The sequence below is a fragment of the Pan paniscus genome, chromosome 14 (assembly GCF_029289425.2).
Source record: "Pan paniscus chromosome 14, NHGRI_mPanPan1-v2.0_pri, whole genome shotgun sequence".
Classification (NCBI taxonomy): Eukaryota; Metazoa; Chordata; class Mammalia; order Primates; family Hominidae; genus Pan; species Pan paniscus.
In genome coordinates, this window is record NC_073263.2 from 83,051,833 (window position 1) to 83,072,636 (window position 20,804).

The window sequence follows — 20,804 nt, forward strand, 5'->3', positions numbered from 1 at the left end:
GTAGCTGGGACTACAGGCACCCACCACCACACCTGGCTAATTTTTTTGTATTTTTAGTAGAGACAGGGTTTCACCGTGTTGGCCAGCATGGTCTCGATCTCCTGACCTCGTGATTCGCCCGCCTTGGCCTCCCAAAGTGCTGGGATTACAGGCGTGAGCCACCGCGCCCAGCCTATAACAACTTTTACAGTTTCTACAAAGCATGTTTATTATATAAATGTTTACGATTTCTACATAATAGTATACAGTTAAAAAAAACTATTGCAATAAAACTTTCTATAATTAAATTAAGAAAATTCATAAACCTTTAGGCATACTAAATAAGAGAGGAAGAGAGTGACCCAAATAAATAAAATCAAAGATGAAAAAGTAGACATTACAGCTGTTACAGCAGAAATTCAAAGGATCATTAATGGCTACTATAAACAACTATATGCCAATAAATTGGAAAATGAAGAAGAAATGGATACATTTCTAGACACCTACAACCTACCAAGAATGAACCATGAAGAAATCCGGAACCTGAACACACCAATAACAGGTAACAAGATCCCATAATAAAAACTATCCCAGTAAAGAAAAACCCAGGACCTTATGTCTTCACTGCTAAACTCTACCAAACATTTAAAAAAGAATAAAAATCCTACTCGAACTGTTCCAAAAAGTAGAGAAGAAAGAATACTTCCAAACTCATTCTACAAAGCCAGTATTACCTTGATACCAAAACCAAAGACACATCAAAAAAATAAAATTACAGATAAATATCTCTGATGAATGTTAATGCAGAAATCCTCCACAAGATACTAGCAAACCAAATTCAACAATGCATTAAAAGATCATTCATCATGATGAAGTTAGATTTCACCCAGAAATGCAAGAGTAGTTCAACATATGCAAATCAGTCAATATGATACATCATATCAACAGAAGAAAAAACAAACACTATAGGATCATTTCAATTGATGCTGAAAAAGCATTTAATAAAATTCAATCTCGCTGCATGATAAAATCTCCCAAAAAACTGGGCATAGAAGGAGCATATTTCAACATAATAAAAGCCATAGCCATATATGACAGACCCATAGTTAGTATCATTCTGAATGGTGAAAAACTAAAAGCCTTTCCTCTTAGATCTGGAACATGACAAGGATGCCCACTTTCACTACTGCTATTCAACAAAGTACTGGAAGCCCTAGCTAGAGCAGACAAGAGAAGGAAATAAAGGTCATGTGAATTGGAAAGGAAGAAATAACATTATCATTGTTTGCAGATGGTATGATCTGATATATGTTGAAACCTAAAGACTCCACCAGAAAAACTATTAGGACTGATATACAAATTTAGTAAAGTTGCAGGATTCAAGACCAACCTACAAAAATCAGTAGCATTTATATATCCCAATAGTGAACCATTTGAAATAGAAATTTTAATATGTAATCCTATTTGCAATAGCCAAACATAAAATTAAATACCTAGGAATAAACTTAACCAAACAATCAAAAGACCTGTGCAGTGAAAACTATAAACACTAATGAAAAAAAATTGAAGAACACCTCAAAAATTGAAAGATAGCCCATGTTAATGGATTGGAAGAATCAATATTGTTAAAATGTTCCTACTACCCAAAGCAATCTACAGATTCAATGCAATTCCTATCAAAATACCAATCACATTTTTTCACAGAAATAGAAAAAAAAATCCCAACATTTATATGGAACCATAAAAGGGCCAGAATAGCCAAAGCTATCATGAGCAACAAAACTGGAGGAAATCCATTACCTGACTTCAAAATATACTACAGAGCTACAATAACCAAATCAGCATGGTATTGGCATAAAAACAGACACATCGATCAGTGGAACAGAGCAGAGAACTCAGGAACAAAGTCACACATGTACAGTGAACTCAATTTTGACAAAGTGCCAAGAACATACATTGGGAAAAAGACAGTCTCTTTAATAAATGGTGCTGGGAAACTGATACCCATATGCAGAAGAATGAAATTAGACCATTTCTTCTGTACCCTGTATCTTACAATATACAACAATCAAATCAAAATACATAAAGACTTAAATCTAAGACCTCAAACTGTGAAACTACTACAAGAAAACATTGAGGAGACTCTCCAGGACATTGCCTTGGCAAAACGTTCTTGAGTGATACCCCAAAAGCACAGGCAACTGAAGCAAAAATGGGTAAATTGACAAGTGGCATTATATCAAGTTAAGAAGCTTCTGCATGGCAAAGGGAATAATCAACAAAGTGAAGAGACAACCCATAGAATGGGAGAAAATATTTGTGAACTACCCATCTGAAATGATTAATAACCAGAATATGTAAGGAGGGCAAACACTCTATAGGGAAAAATTTAATAATCTGATTTAAAAATGGGCAAAATATTTGAATAAACCTTTCTCAAAATAAGACATACAAATGGAAAAAAAAGCAGGCATATGAAAAGGTGCTTAATATTATTGACGATCAGAGAAATGCAAATTAAAACTAAAATGAGATATCATCTCACCCCGTTTAAAATGGCTTTAACCCAAAAGTGAGGCAATAACAAATGCTGGCAAGGATGTGGATTAAAGTGAATGCTTGTACACTGTTAGTGGGAATGTAAATTTGTATAACCAATATGTAAGACAGTTTGGAGGTTACTAAAAATAGAACTACTATATGATCCAGCAATCTCATTACTGGGTATATTCCCAAAAGAAAAGAAATCAGTATATCAAAGGTAATCTTAAAACATTTCTAGGATACCTGCACTCCTATATTTGCTGCGGCACTGCTCACAATAGCCAAGATTTGGAAGCAAACTAAGTGTCCATCAACAGATGAATGGATAAAGAAAATGTAGTACTGATACACAATAGAGTACTATTCAGCCAGAAGAAAAGAAAGTGATTCTATCATTTGCAACAACATAGATGGAATGGGAGGACATTGAAATAAGTCAGACACAGAAAGAAAAACATTGTATGTTTTCACTTGTTTGTGACATCAAAAAATAGCAACAATTAAACTAATGGAAATAGATAATAGAAGGATGATTACCAGAGACTGGCAAGGGTAATGGGGGTGTGGGTGGGAGGTGGGGATGGTTAATGGGTACAAAAAATAGAAAGAAAGGAAAAAACCTAATATTTGATAGCACAATGGGCCACTGTAGTCAACAATCAGTTAAAATACATTTAAAAATAAATAAAATAGTCCAATTGAATTGTTTGTAACACAAAGAATAAATGCTTGAGGGGATGAATATCCAATTTTCCATGATGTGATTATTGTGTATTGCATACCTGTACCCAAATATCTCATACATTCCATAAATATCTATACCTATTATGTACCCACAAAAATTTAAAATTAAAATAAAAAGATATTAGATAAGAATTTACTTGAAACTAAAGACACAGAGAAGTGAAGGCACATTTATTTCATCAACCCCAATAAGAAAATATTTCAAACACCTACAGTATTTTGCCTCCTCCTTGCCTCCAATCCTTAATATATTTGACATAGCAACTTCACTATTTGGTACACTTACATTTATGTTCTTCTTCAGTTTCTTGCCTGCCCATTTGCTTCTCTTGTTTCCTTGATATTTCCCCACTTGATAACATACCCTGACACTAGCTATTGAACAACACCAGCATTTGATTTTTAAGAGTTAATATAAGTAAAAACTTTGGATTATTAAATAAATATTTCTTGTATTAGTACAGCAATTGTTTACTATATACTTCTGTAAGTGTGAAAGATAATGATTCTTCTCTTTCCTCTTTGTAAATGCTAGTCAATGGAATGACTTTGAATTTGAGATCCTTACCCATATCTTAGAAATCAAGATTGCTTGAAGAAATTATCTCAACTTATCTTAGGTTATAGAAAATAAAAAAAGGCTTCTTCAGAGAGTATTTATGAGGTATTCTTAAAACATTTCTAGGAAATGGAAAGGAGAGCGATGGTGCTCACGCTTAGAAAACACCATTTCTTCCCGTTAGTATTTTTCAGTACTCACTCAAAAAAGGACAAATGCTCTGGCAACATGTGCTTTATTCTCAGCCTTTTAATGTTATTTATGCAATAATTAACTCATTAATTAATTTAATACCTATTGAGTACAATATCTAATGAGCTAGATAATATATATACATTTTGTAAATACAGCAATAAATACGTACTCATGTACAGGCAGGAGTATATATATAATATAAATATGTACTCATGTAGAAGGAGGAGTACATATATAGTATAAACACGTATCTAGTGATAAGTAGGAAGAAGCACTGTATAAAGCAAGGGAAAGTTGATACAGAGCAGAGGGTATGTTTATAGGGTGAGATGGCTTCACAGTATGGCTATACTGAATTAAGTTGTGGAATAAGCCAAGTACTCATACATGCCTGTATCCAGGTAGAGGGCTAAAATGCAGGCAAGAGCATACTTGACGTATTTTAGGAGGAACAATAATGTCATTGTGGCTTTAGCTAAGTAAGACGATCAGAAAATTTTTCTACCAAAGTAACTATTAAGCTGGGCAAAATTGAGAAACAACAAAATAACCCCACAAATATTTCAGTGTTCTCAAAATGGCCCAAAGGTGTATAATAATCAGAGAACAATGCATTCTTGAAAAACTGTCAAATGTGGAGTCAGAACACAAAGAATCTATGCCTTCCCCCGCAGGCCTATTCCTATCACCACCTCCCTACCCCAGTTGGGTAGGCATGGAGCTTCTACCATGGTGAGACAGTCCATGAGGGATGGCAGCCTCCCTGCCATAGTCTAAGGAAGCTCACTTATTTTCAAGCACTGGGTGATGCAGCTTCATCCTTGATTGCAGTGATGATCTCAGATAAGTAAGGAGGGCCAACAGCTTTACTAGCCTGAGGTTTCTGTCTTGGTTGCAGCAAACATATTCTTCGTTGAGTTTGCTCTCCTGTTTAGAGAAGACAGAGAAGGCCTAAGTTAACCCCACACTCCTGGCAAACCCTGAAGCTGTGCTTTTGCACACTGAGGAAGGGCAAAATAGAGCCCACTGAAAAGTACACTCCAGGGCAACCACGAAAACCCCGAATGCGCTTATTACCCACAGAGATCCATTTTCAGCTGAGGGATTTCTTGCTGGATCAAGGCATTTGAGAATAACTTCTCTCCAATCACTGACCACTAAGCTACGCATATAGAGGAGTGAACCCTAGGAAGCCCAGTTTAAAAATACTATCAAGAAAACCCCACAAACAGTAAGAAGGAACATCAGCTGCCACACAATGCAGGGAGACGTATTTCACAGAACCACGCTAGGTTCTAAGTAAAGAAACAGCACACAAACCAAAAATCCAGAAGCAGCAGCAAATGTCACAGCAATATATCCAAAAGAAAGAAAATCAGTATGTTGGAGAGATGTCTGCACTCCTGTGTTTATTACATCACTATTCACAATAGCCAAGATATCAACGGAAGAATGGATAATGAAAATGTGGTACATAGGTACAAGGAAATAGTATTCATCCATAAAATGAATAAAATTATGTCATTTGGAATAATGTGGCTGGAACTGGAGGACATTATATTAAGTGAGATAAGCCAGACACAGAAAGACAAATATTGCATGTTCTTGCTCATATGTGGAAGCTCATGGATATAGAAAGTGTAATAATGTTTACCAGAAGCTGGGAAGAATAGTGTGGAGAAGGGGATACAGGGGGGCTGATTAATGGGTACAAAAGTGTAGTTAGTTAGATAGTATGAATAAGATCCAGTGTCCAGTAGCACAATAGGGTGACTATAGTTAACAATAATTTATTCTATATTTCAAAATAAATAGATGAGTAGATTTGGAATATTGCCAACACAAATAAGTGATAAATATTTGATTAATTACCTGATTTGATCATTACACATTGTATCATGTATCAAAATATCACATGTACCCAATTAATATGTGGAAGTATTAAGTACCCATAAAAGTTTAAAATCAACATTAAAAACTTTGTAATTCAGAGATACCATGAAGAAAAGAAAAAGACTGGGAGAAAATATTAGCAAACCATATAACAAATCGATTATGATAAAAACAATAAATATGTGTGTAATAAATTTGTAAATACACCTGTACACAGTGGAATGGCTATAATAATACAGACACAATATCAAGTTCTGGTAAGAATGTGGAGAAACTGGAATTCTTATATATTACTGGTGAATGAAAATGGTAAATTCACTTTGGAAAACATAAACTTACCTTATGACCCAGCAACCTGTCTCCTAGAAATCAATCCTAGATAAGTGAAAGAAATACACAGAAATGCAAACATGTAGGTTTTATGGCATTTTTATTCACAATAACTTAACCTTGAAAAACCCTAAATGTAGAATCATCCAAATGGGACACATGCACACAATGGAATTTATTCAGCAATGAAAAAAATGAACTATGAATCCATGCTACATCACAGGTGAGCCTCAAAAATATCATGCTGGGTGAATGAATCTAGACTCCAAAGACCACATATTATATAATTGTGTTCATATAAAATATATATAAAGGGCAAACGTATAGACGCAGAAACCCGATTAGCAGTTGCCTAGGATGAGGGGTATAGGACTTGCGTACATAATTACACAAAGTAATTTTGGAGGTAAAATAAATTTTTGGAAGCTGCATTGTGGTAATGATCACAGGACTCTATGGATTTACCAAAGCATCATTATATACTGACAGTGTTTGATGTTTGTCATATGTAAATGTATGCCTTAATGAAGAAAGCTTTAAAAATAAAGAATGAAAGAAAGAAAGCCATCTGGAACAAAGTAAGCAAGTGGAGAAGGGCAATGTATTAATTTACAATAAACAATAGAATTGATGCTTTGGGAGAAATATATGTATTGACATGAACAACATATTATTTCCCTATAACGTTACCTGTAAAATCAAATAAAATCAGATCATCAATTCATTAATTTTTAATGAAAAATGTTCCAAGAAATGGTATAATTGAGTATGCACAGATAGACCATTCTATCCTGATAGACACAACTGAACCATGGGAAGATAAATAAAAGGTGAGGATTGTTTAGTGGCATGGTTTAAAGCAAGAGTAGTCATGTTTAAATAGGTAATGACATCATGCTAGGACAGGTTTATAAATTTATCTCACAATGACAGTAATTCTAGAAATGTGATTAGCATACTTCAAGTTGATTTGCTACAATTTAGTATAGCATTACCACAATGGTATCTAAATACTTGAAATCTATTGTCTAAATTAGCATTATGCAACAGAAGTTTCTGTGATGACAGAAGTGTTCTCTGTTCTGTCTAGTATTGTAACAACTAAGGACTGGTGGTTGTTGAGCATTCAGAATCTGCATAGTGTAGCTAATTAAATTTTTAATTTAAGTAAATTTGAATTAACTTAAAATTAAATTTTAATAGGAACGTATGATTAGTTGCTACAGTATTGAAATACAAAGTTCTAAGACTTCCTTTTTTGGACAGGGTTTTTATGCAACACAAATAAATGGATAGTTTATCCTTTAATGGTAATAATACTGTTCTTCATTGATGAATTATTTCTTAGAAATATTGCCCATACATTTATTGAAGTTACAGTCAAACGTTACCAGCTTAAAAGTTCATTTTGTAAGTGTCTGTTATGATCAGTCAGATGTTGTAGTTGTTGTTTAATACTCAGAGGCCACTTTTCTTTGATTCCCAGACCTTGGTGGACAGAACATATTTAATTCTCAAATACTGACAATTCCGACATTTGTTTTCACAACAATTTAACCTTATTATGAGAAGTCTTATTTTCTGCGTTGCTTTTTTTCATTTATCACAATTTTTCTTCCCAAACCAGAAAAAAAAATTGAAGAGTTGTTGAGATAAATGCACAGGTTTGAGAAAAAGTTAAATAAATAAATAGAAGTACCACATTTTAACTTTTTGCACTGTGTAATAACACTATTAGTGACACTCAATCAATATCCTACAGATGCGTATGATAGTCATTACTGTTGTACTCATTGCTTCAAAACAGATTCCCAGAGTAAAGCAAAAGTACTCATAGGAAGGAAGCTGTCCAAGCCCTCCATTGCTCTTTGAGCTCATTATGTGATTATAGGGAAGGGGAAAGGGAATGATTTCCTCAGAAAAATATACTGATCACCATATATTCTTTCGGGATGCTAAACAAGTATCCAGAAAAACATTTACATGTAATACATCTACAAATCCTCTTTTCCAGTAATGCTTATGTCCTGTCATCTGAGATATAAAATTCTTTCTGGGTTACTAATTTCTTAATTTGGTCAATTTATTTAAGATGCTCTTCAAAGTTTTAATTTAATTGACTAAAATTCCCACCGTGAATTGGCATACGGAATGATCATACTTTCTAGACTCTGCACATGCACTTCAAGGACAGAGGAGTAAAGAAAACTGTTTCACAAAACACACACACATGCATACGAACATGGAGAAAATTTCACAAACATTTTCTTGAAAGCATAAGCAAAATTATAAGAAAGTAAACAAAATCGTAAAAGTTTTTTGAAATCAAAAAGAATTTAAAAATTGAGCTAGCATTTTTCAATTTTTCAGAACACATTGCTCCATCTCTGTCCCTCCAAAAAGGAGCTTATTATTACATTATTCTTATTAAAATTACTACTAAAGGATTAATGAATTAACTTGAATTAAATGAGATGACTAAAAGTGTGAATCAAGAAATAAATAGGTAAATAAAAATATATTAAAATACAATAACGTTAAGCTGAAGTGTAAAAACAAGTTGGTATTAAAATGCTAAACAAGAAAATATAAAATGAGAAAGATACATTCAGAATCTTATGTATTGTTTGAGATAAGCAATGATAAACTTAGGCAATATTAAGTCAAGCATGTCTGTTAAATTTTTAAAGATACAATCAAAAGATACATCTGAAAAGGGCAGATAGATATAATATAGAAAGGGAAATAGGAGAATAAAGGAAATTCAATCATTCCAACAGAAGTGCACAAAGCAAAAAAAAAAAAAAAAAAAAAAGGTGCCTAGGACTAGAAAGTAAAATTGAAATATCAAAATAAGATTGTAGAAATACAGATATTTGAATTATCACAAAAATGTTGACTCAACTTGCCATTAGCAAGTGAATTAAATAGAATGTATATGTAATTAAATTTTAACTTATTTAACACAACCACTGTGCTAGGCAGCCAGAGATACAGTAGAAAACAAAACAAAGAAATAACTTGCTTTATGAAACTCTTTTACAAGCTAGTGGAGGAAAAAATAAAAGAAAATTAAGTAAAACATGCATTTTTTGTTTAGTGGAAAGTGCAATGTGAAAAAGTAAATAAAAATGAAGGAAGAAAAAAAAAACTGGTGTAAAGACTGAAAAAATGGTTCTAGTTATGTACTCCCAGAAAAGTCATAGCTGCATTATGTGTTGTAAGAACAGTTTCAAAGTAGAAAGATGGATAAAGATATACGTGACAAATGTGAACAAAGAGAAAGCTGCTGGACTCATCCATGTTATACAATAGACTAATTTTCATCCACTCCCCCACTCATTACAAATACAAATTTTGAATTTTTTGTGCACTAGTTAGAATAGCTTTAAAAACTTCATTGTATAAAATTATATAATAATGAGAAACTGAAAAACACACAATAAAATAAGAGCTTAGTTTAATTTGGCAGTCATTTACAGAGCATGAAAAAATGTAAAAATGAGGTTTCAAAACTATGACTCTAAAATTTCATTTAATGGACTTTGCATACCACAATTAGAGAATATACATTCTTTTTATGTTTACATGAAATTTTTACAAAAATTGACCAAATATCTGACCATGAAACAAAACACAATAAATGCTAAAAATTTATTATGATATAAATGACATTGTCTGAACACAGAATACCTAAATAAGAGGGAAAATATGCTATATTCATGGGTGACAAATAGTCCATCAAAAAATGCAAGTATTTGCAATTTAACCAATATATGAAATGCAATTCAAATTACATCCTTATAGTATTTTTAGGAATCTCTATAAATTGTTTTTAATCTATAAAAATACTAATAACTTGATATACTGAGAGAACTATGAAGTACAAGGTAAAGGTCCTGAAATGTATGGTAACTTGGTATATTGCAGGGATGGCATTAAAATAAAATGGTTGAATTTTGGAATATTTAATAAATCATGCAGGTTCAATTAGAAAAAATATGGAAGAATACGAAACATATGTACATCATATGCCTGACTTACAAATTCAGGAGCAATCTAACATTTTTAATAAAGTTGATAATATGCATAACATATAAGTTACACTCACAAGAATATAACCTAGAAACACTGGCACACATGCACAAAGAAGCATCATACCACAAATTTCGAAAAAAACCTAAATATTTATTCTCACTTGAATAGATACATATATTTATTTTGACTTAACTTGGATTTTAATTTTTAATGCTGTATAAATGTTCATAAAGCATTAATAAGTAATTATTAAATGGTCCCTACAATGCCAAACATAATTTGCATGATTGTGGTTGTCTTCAGAATATGATAACTAGAGATCTCTGGATAAAAACTCTGATGTTACAAGTACCCCTTATAGCAGAAATCTTCTGGTCATAAAGTCAACAGTAGCTCATCCCAACACATAATAAAGCAAGAGTGGTAGATCTTTGTATACAACAAGAAGAATAAGGTAAATAAGTAACATATTTTCTATCTAAATTTCAATAGTCTTCAGAACAATCACTCATAAAATAAAGATTAAAATTCATTCCCATTTTGATTAGGATTCCAACTTTAAACAAGCAAAATAATCTCTAATTATTTTTTTTCATGTTGATGCTTCCAATCTAATCCTCTAACACAAATCCTCTAAAGTTAACCTCAAAACTTTATAAATCACCATTCAAATGCTCTTCAGGGACTGTTAACTCAACATTAAGCCCATAAACACGTAGTCCTTTACAGATGACAATGGCTTGTATGTGTATGTATGTGTTTGTGTTTGTATGTACATATATTCTCATATATGTGTTTTTCTCTCTCTTTACATCCCAGTTCCAAGTATCATCATTTATATACTACCAATTATTAAAATCCTGAAATCATATCTTACTACTTCCTCACCCTAGCTCCCAACTCCAATTTGATTTTGTTTGCAATTCTGTATTACCTGTTTCCTATTGTGAATTTGCCATGATAGGGCACTAGAACTAAAACCCATCACACATCAACAGAATGCTGTATTTCTTCCTCTTGTTCTCCTCACCTACAGTCTGCTCCACCAGTACATCCTTCCAATGCATGCAAGGTGTGTATTCTTAAAGGTCTCTGGCTTTGTTTTAAAACATCCCCAAATGAGTCTATGTTTCTCACTTTCTGTAGACTTAATGAGTACGGTTACTCTCATTATCATTAACATTTCTTTATCAAGAGTGCTGCTGTCTCTCCATTCAGGCACATTATATTTGAAAAGTCAAATTGGAAATTTAATATTTTAAACTATTCTTCTGGACACCTCTTTTTTTTTTTACTCTATCTCCTCTGCCTTGGAATGCATGAGTTGTATGAGATGGCCACTACGCCTGCTCACCAGAGTTTTATTTATTTTTTAAGCCCAGTTTGTAACTTTATATAATTTTTAAGTCTCAACAAAACCACTTCTGTGAACACAAACCCTGTTTAAAATATTCTCTCTTCCAAGCTACCGTATTTTTCTAACAACTTTTTATGACACTTATGCTCTATAATGCATCAGTGTGTGTATATGAGCTCAACATGCACATAAATACATCCTATGCTCAACTGTGAGAATACTGACCCTCTGAGTTCAAAAGGAGAATTTCACATAGAGATGCCACTCAACTTATGATGGGGCTATGTTCTGATAAACCCACAGTAAGGTAAAAATATCATTAAGTAAAAAATGCATTTAATATATCTAATCAACCAAACTTTATGGCTTAGTCTAGCCTACTTTAAATATGCTCAGAATACTTACATTAGCCTACAGCCAGGCAGAATCGTCTAACATAAAGCCTATTTTAAAACAAAATGCTGTGAATATTTTATGTAGCTTTATTGAATACTTACATTAGTGTTGCAATGATTTTGAACAATTATAGAGTCGAAAAATTATCAGTCAAATCGTTGAAACTCAACGGCCATCTGTATTACTTCTCCTATCTCCGTTTGCACATATTGAATAAAGCTCTCTCAAAAAATAACAGTGCTATTGTTTAGTCTTTGTAGATAGCTAGAGTCTGAATGTGTAATTAGATAAGCATGAATAAGCATGAATCTATGCATTATAGATCCAGCTGGTAATTCAACAAGTCAGTTGTGAAAGTTTGCTTTAATTATGAAAGTAGAGGTACACATTTCAATATTGTATTATCTTTGGTATCAAATTTCTATATCTCTGGTGTCAACTATATTGAAAGAAAAATTAAGGTTAAAAACTTCTACTATATTCATACATAAAGCACATTAAGAAAGTAACTTTATGCACACAGAGAATGCCAAAACCTTGCACTTTATTCCCAGAGCTTAGACATCAGCACTGCCAAACAATTGCTGTGAGTTGGAAAACATTCTGGATATTGATATTCAATATTTTTAACCTTTTGTCAGTAGGTGATGAATTAACTCAGCTCCAAGGCTGTTCCAGTTGACAGTGAGAGCTGATTTAACTCATTTCTCACTGCAGGGAGAAGAATTTAATCCAGGGAGAACAGCCAATAGAAAAAAGAAAATGAATTAAAAATAAAATTAGTGCGCTAGTACTTTAGCACTGTTAGGCATTCCAGAAACTCAGGGATAATTAACATTCTTAATATAAAATATTGATGTTATGCAGTATTAATGCAGTATCACAGTAAGAACTGACAGTGTTTAATGTTTCATAGCAGTCTTCTAGCTGAGCTAGAACTCCTTTTCACAAGCAAAGGAATTTAATTTTAGATTCAAAAAATATTAAACCCCTTTGAATGGAAAGCAATTAGACTCTTTCTTGCTTTCTATCTTTACTGTTTTATCTTACTCCTATACAATGAGACAAACTGATTTTAAATTACTGCTAGCTAATAGTTTGTAAAGTTGGGTTTGACCTTCAGAGAAACAAGTATTGTAATTCACATGACTATCTAAATCAGTACTTTAGACAAATTGTGGCTTTTTAATTTGTTCAATCTTTTCGCATTTATTAGTTGAAATTATTCTGTTTTCGCCACCCCCTACTTCATTCAGTAGGCTTTGGTAAGCCTAAAATGTAGTCCATATAGAAAGTAGAGAATAAATTCTTAATTTTTCTCATTTAACTATCAATTTTCAGCATAATCAGTTGATATCCTGGCAAATTCTAGTATTCTCTACAGAGTGTTGTATTATTTCTATGTGACTGATTGCACACACACACACACACACACTTCACTTTTGTGTACTTAGGGTTTTCAGTCCATTGTAATCATCATTCTTTTGGAAGCACAAATGGTTTTAATGTCGAACAGTGAGAGCATCTTCATACTGGCTCCTGGACCTTCTGAATGGACTTAATAATCTAATCTGTTTGTAACCTCCTGTCTTAGTCTGTGTTGGCTACTATAACAAATGACCATAAACTGGATGACTTCAAGAACCAACATTTAGTTTTTACAATTCTAGGGAATGGGAAGTCCAAAATCATGGTGCTAGTATTTTCAGTTCTAGTAATGGCCTATTTCCTTGTTTGCAGATAGCCTTCTCCTTTCTGCATCCTCATGTGGCCAAGAGATAAGTTATCTCTCTTGTGATTATTTTTAGTATTTAATTTTTTTACTGACATATAACATGCATACAGAAATACATACACAAATAGTTAATGCTGGCGAAGTTGTGGGGAAAGGGGGAACTCTCACACACTGTTGGTGGGAATGTTAATTAGTACAGCAACAGTGGAGAATAGTATGGAGATTCCTTAAAAAACTAAATATAAAGCAACCATATGATCTAACAATCTGACTACAAAGTGTATATATAAAAGAAAGTAAATTACCATATTGAAGAGATATCTGCACTCCCATGTTTACTGTAGCACTACTAACAATAGCCAAGATTTGGAATCAACTTAAGTGTCCATCGACAGACAAATGGATAAAGAAAATGTGATATATGCACATAATGGAGTACTATTCAGTCATAAAAAAGAATGAAATCTTGTCATTTGCAACAACATGGATGAAATCAGAGGACACAGGTTAAGTGAAATAAGCCAGGCACAGAAAGACAAACTAAACATGTTCTCACTCATTTGTAGGAGCTAAAAATTAAAACAGCTGAACTCACAGAGATAGAAAGTAGAATGATGTTTACCAGAGGTTGGGAAGGGTAGTGGCAAGGTGGTGATGGGTAATGGTGATGGTTAATGGGTACAAAAATGGAGACACAATTAATGGGATCTAGTATTTGATAGCACAACAGAGTGACTACAGTCAGCAATGATTTCTTGTAAAATAACCAAAGGAGTACAATTGGAGTGTTCATAACACAAAGAAATGATAAATGCTTGAGGTAATGAATACCCATTTACCCTCATGTGATTATTACATTTTGTATGCCTGTATCAAAATATCTCATGTACCTCATAAATATATACCTACTATGTAACCATAAAAATTTAATTAAAAAATAGAAATGCATGTACAAAGCATTCATGTAATGCTCAATGAATTATTACAAATCTAATACACTTTTGTAATGAAGAAATAAAACCAGCCTCACACATACCCTCGATAATCACTTTCTTCCTCTTTCCTTCCCAAAGGTAACTATGATCTTAAGAACTAACATAGTAGATCAATTTTGTCTTTTTCTTCAAGTGTTTTATTACAGAAAAGTTTGAACATACACAAAACAAATAAAATAGTACAGTAGACCTGTCATCCACCCTCAACCACTACTAATCATTCTTGAGTGCTCCACACTCATGACCTAATTACCTACCAAAGGCCCTACATCCTAATACCATCACATCCAGGTGTAGGTGTTCACCCTGTGAATTTCTGGGGGATACAAACACTCAGTCCATAACACTACCATCCTTCATATTTAATAATATGCCCCAAACTTATCTCACAAATTTTCTGTCCAACATCTAAAAGATCTATTTATCTAAAGAAGCAATGACTGTTTAATAAACAAAATCTGCTAGAGGTCTTTATTGCTACTGAGTTGCTATTGTTCTTAAATCCTTTTAATGGATGATGTTAAAACATACATTAGAATATAAAAATATAAAAACAAATTGCAGTGCTGTATTCAATTCACATATAAGATTTCTATTCTTTCGTGAAAAGCTTATTTCCTACACAAAATTAGCATGAATAATTATATTCTTTATCCTACAATATGGAAAATTATAATGGAAGTATCTGCAAGGTAAGAATAATACAACGGGATAAAGTTAATATTTCTTTGCATATATTTTGTCCTTAGATTAGATATGTGGCTTGACTATATATAAACAATTAGATTATTTTTTTCTTCTGTGAGGTTATGTCACCAAAGTGACATGTAATTAGCTATATTTGTTTTATTTTTTTAAGCTTGTTTTACTTTCTGTTTTGCATTCTGATTATACAAAAATTTACATAACTCAAATATAAAAATTATATTACCTGTATATTAATATGAATCCGTTTCACCCCTGTTCTTTCCATTTTGTGCCTCCCTGTCCTTCAAGTATTAAATATTTTTAGTAGTTTTTGCTGTTTTTTCATTAGCTTTTTGCAGATATAATTATGGGTTACGAGTGTGTTTGCTTTCTCCACTTTTTAAATCAACAAGCAGCACATATTCTGCTTTATGTGTTGCTTTCTTCACTTAAAAATACATTTTGTGGATCACTTCATATCATTAGATAAAGCCCTTGCTCATATAGTTTTACAATAGCCTAGCACTCTGTTTTGTGACTATAGATTGTTGGATGTATTTATTTATTTATTTATTCAGTCCTTTATGGATGACCATTTTGATTGCTTGTAACATTGTTATTACAAATAGTGCCAGAACAAACAACTTTGTTCATATGCCATTTTGGAAGTGTGTCATGAAGATAGATTTCTAGAAGTGGGATTGCTGTACTAAAAAAACAGATGCATATATGATTTTCCCAGATGTCACTATGTTGCCCTCCAGAGGGGCTGTGCCATTTTGCATTTTCATCAATGACGTATGAGACGTGTTGCCACACTTGAGGTTTCTGCCACTCAGAGAAATTATACTTTTATTTTGACTTTTTCTCCTAATATGTAGAGTTGAATGTCTTTTTATTTGTAAAGAGTCATTTGTGTTTATCTGTCTATGACTATTTTGTCAATCTTTTTTCCCATTTTCTATGTTTTTGGTCTTTATCCTTTAAATATCTGAAAGCCTTTGTTTTATGCTGGGAATATATTTTTACTATGAATTGTCTTTTGACTTTGCTTATGGTTCTGTTTTGCCTTGTTCTTGCCATGAATTATTTTTTATAAAAGAGTATAACTATAATTACCCTATTAGTTATCTGTTATTTATTCTCTTACAGCATACCATTGTAAAGCCCTATACCAGAAGATGAGAATAAACATAATGACTATTATTATTGTCCAAAAGACTTTATCTCTCCAAATTCATATGTTAAAATTCCAACCCCCAAGGTGATGGTATTATGAAGTGGGGCCTTTTCAAAGGTGATTAGGTAATGACTGCAGAATTCTCATGAATGGGACTGGTGCCCTCATAAAAGGGGCTCAGAGAGCTGCCTTGACCCTTCTATCATGTGAAGCCACATCTAGAAGGTGCCATCTATGAACCAGGACTTTACCAGACACTAAATCTGCCCACACTTTGATCCTGAACTTCCCAGAACTGTAAGAAATAAATTCATGTTGTTTATAAGCTATTCAGTTTATGATATTTTGCTAGAGCATTCTAAATGGACTAAGACAAATATCATAGTAGAAGAGACAGGCACTAAAGTGACAAATTTAAACATAGAGTGAGAAATTCTATAAATGGATATGTGTGAGGAATACACAAACATATCAGGCCTTATTTAATACATTATCAGAGGTATTATATCTTTTTTAATCCTGCACTATAGAAAAGTTTCCATTTTTGTCACAATAATTAAATGTCTGATTAATATCTGCAGGAATTAGCTTGCTTATATTGATTACTATTTTTTCACATCTAGGAAAAAATACGTGAAATGATGGAGGATGTGTTGGAGGAACAGGTACTGTAGTTACTTTTTGCCAAATATAACTATAAAACAAGAAATATATATACATGTATATGTGTGTATTTTTCAGAATAAAAGAAATAGGCATGCAGGTTAAGGACTGCTGAGAAAAGAATAACCAGGTAAATTTTATTATTGTGTCAGTTTTCTGCCTGCAACAAATATCCATGCTTCAGTGCAGCATCTCACTGAGTAGAGAAGATAGATTTCAGAGTGTAGGGTGGCTGGGGCAGCTAGAATTTGCAAAGCATAACATTTTAGAGGAAAGAATTACAATTAGAGGCTCATCCTATTTAATTTTTAAACAAAGTAGTTTTGTTTTCACATGTGATCCCACTATCACTTTAAATAGAAATAATTTGCAGTGATGCTAGGAAACTTTACACACATCTTCATGTTTCCAAAATTTTTTTCTATTCCGGTTTTAGAATAGAATTTTAAAACACAGTAAATACATAATCTGCACTTGTGTTGATTTGAATATTAAACAGTTCTAATTATTTTATGTGAAAAAAATCTGTATGGTTCTTAGGTTGATAATTTTAATAGCACAGAAATTTTCTGTTGTGGATGTAATTTCTATTTCTAAAAATTAAAAAGAAAACTTATTGTGAGAAAAAAGGCTGAAAAATAAAGAAAAAAATGAGAATATTAAGGTACAGAAACAGGACATTTAAACCTTCTAAAATGCTGAGGTTTTCTCTTGGTCCCTGATGTTTCTTTTTGTTCTTGTTGTAAATTCTATTCCTGGTTTTAATTTTCATTGTTTTACATTTTGTATTTTTTTAATTTTTGGAAAGTTTTGAAACTAAGAAAGTAAAAGGAAAGACCAACTGTTCTTCTTTCTCTATATTTTACTCTTAACACTCTCACTACTACTTCTATTGTCTTCTGACACCAAATGTGTGAGGGGTTTTTCCACCAAGAAATTCAATTCTCCAGTTCTCAACAGACACCCACAGGGTATCCCATAGTTAAACTCAATCCTGACACTATATACCTAAAAATAGTGTCAGATCCCACAGGTTAAGGCTTCAGTTCCACAAGATGGCGCTATTTTAGGTGCCAAATGCAAGTCCAGGCTGCCTCCTGTGCTTATGACAAACCAGCTATAATTCGTAATTTCTATCATCCCCTCTCTGGATCCAGTTTCTTTCAAGACTGGCTCAGAGACCTCAGAAAAACAGTTTACTTACTTAGTTGCCAGTTTACTATAGCAGGGTACAACCCGGGAACAGCCAGATGGAAAGTTATGGAGGCTTTATCACGTAGGTATGATCAATTATCACCTCAATTTTCAGCCCTTCTCCCCTTCATGGACAATGGGGGATAGAAGTGAAAGTTCCAAAGTTTTAATCATGTCTTGGTCTTTCTGGTGACCAGTCCCTATCCAGGACCCCACCAAGAATTGTTTCATTAAAACAAAGACACTCTTTATCACCCAGGAAATTCTAAGGGATTTAGAAGCTCTGTATTAGCTACTTGAATCAAAGATCAAATATTAGAACAAAAGCTGTTCCTAGCACCCATATCATAGGAAATTCCAAGGATTTTAGGAGCTGTGCATCAAGAAACTGGGGCATATATATATGTATATATACACACACACATCTATCTACCTATGTGAGTAAAAAAAAGGTTTATAAAAGAGAATCAAATAAGATTCTCAGTTACGTTATTTTCTGTGAAGTAATATCTATTGATATAAATTCCATATACTTATATACTATTTTTATATAATATATTATTATATATAATATATAGATGTTATTTTATAGAAAACAAAATAACTGAGAGTGTTTGTTTGCTCACATAGCACTATAACAGTAAGCAGAAACCTTCCCCCCTCAAAGGTATTTTGATTGTGTAATGTAGTGCAATTTTATCAGCTGAAGACATCATTGTATTTAGACAGAATGTACAAATTCAAATTCAATGCTGTCAAATGTCACCACAAGGCACAAGTCTTACTGATAGGGAAATTCTTTCTTAAAAAAAAAATTATAGGGTACATTTTCTTCCAAAAAGTGTTGTGTTTAGTACAGGAATGATGACAGAGTACATTTCTGAGATTAAGCAGTTGAAAACAAGTAGAGAAAAAGAAATACCACAGACTCAGATTTCTAGTCCAAGCCTTGTTTTTTTTTATTTTTAAATTGAGCATACTTCTTTATTTGTAATTCTGAGCTGTGGACAGATTTGATCATTTTGTCTGTTGTTCTTTCATAGCTTTAATGTTCTATCTCTTTACATATTTACTTACAGTAAACATGCAGTGTTATGCAGATGGGGAAACATATATGCATTTGGAAATCAGTACTCTGCTGGCCTTCTTCATTTAAGAGGCAGAGATTCCAGACGGCATACATTTTCTGGTATAAGGAGAGATTGTGTTGAAATCTGAGTTAGAACCGTCAGGTAGATAATTGTTGCAATGCCTCTCTCTACTTCGTTGTATCACATTCTCTTGTTTGCTTCTCTCCTAATAGATATTTGTCGCCAAAAAATCCAGCCCCTTTACTGCTAAGCAGATGTTTTAAACAGGGAGTAGGTTGGCTTCTGACCTTAAACTGGGGGTGGAAGGGTGGGATTACTGAGGTAGTAAAGATGATAACGCTTGTTTTACCTTCTTCCTTCCTTGCCATCCACCGCTATTATCACTGGTATCATTTTCAGTTGCTTTGTGTGTGTGTGTGTGTGTGTATATATATATATATATATATATATATAATTTCCAATTATTCTTAAATGCCTCTCTGCATTAAGCTCTTCTATACCTTGACGCTGGTTTTCCCATAAAATATAGGTTTCTTCAGATTGTATGTATCCAAAAAGTAATGATTAGAATATAAGTAAATTTGGCTTTATCTAAGTGAAAATAAAAACAGAAAAATGTGATATAAGAGAAAGTATTTTTCTTCTTTTAGTTTCTCTTTCCTTAATAATAGCTGTATTAGGACATTTCAAAAAAGACATACATTAACTCCTGTAAAAGAAAAAGAAGAAACAGTTAATGAGACTAAATTGAGCTCTGTAGAGAACCTGGTTTGTATCCATGGGCACTGAAAAGGAAAATAAATGAAAGCACCAATGAGGAGATAGAAGGAAAGAAAAGGTTGCTTGGGGATCATCTGTAAATTTACATTGGTAGAACCCAGCACTTACATTCCTGAAACCTCAAATTTTAGGTGAGCTTATCTAAACTTTCTCTTCATTTGACCCACCCCTGTCTTTAGTTCCTAACAGCTGTTCAGGATATTCAGCTTCTTCAATACTATTCCTAATATTCTCAGGATGGCAGGTAAGGGAATTAAGAAAAGGTCAGAGCTGCAATCAAGGTGGAATTTCTGGAAAAAGAATCAAATTTATCACTAGGATTAGGAGCATGAATTTCAAGGTAAATTGGCTCAGACATTTATGCGTCAAAGAGCCTCTTGGGTGTATCTATCCTGACCAGAAATCCTAGCCCACCAGTCTCCAATTTGGTAGCTTCTGGCAATG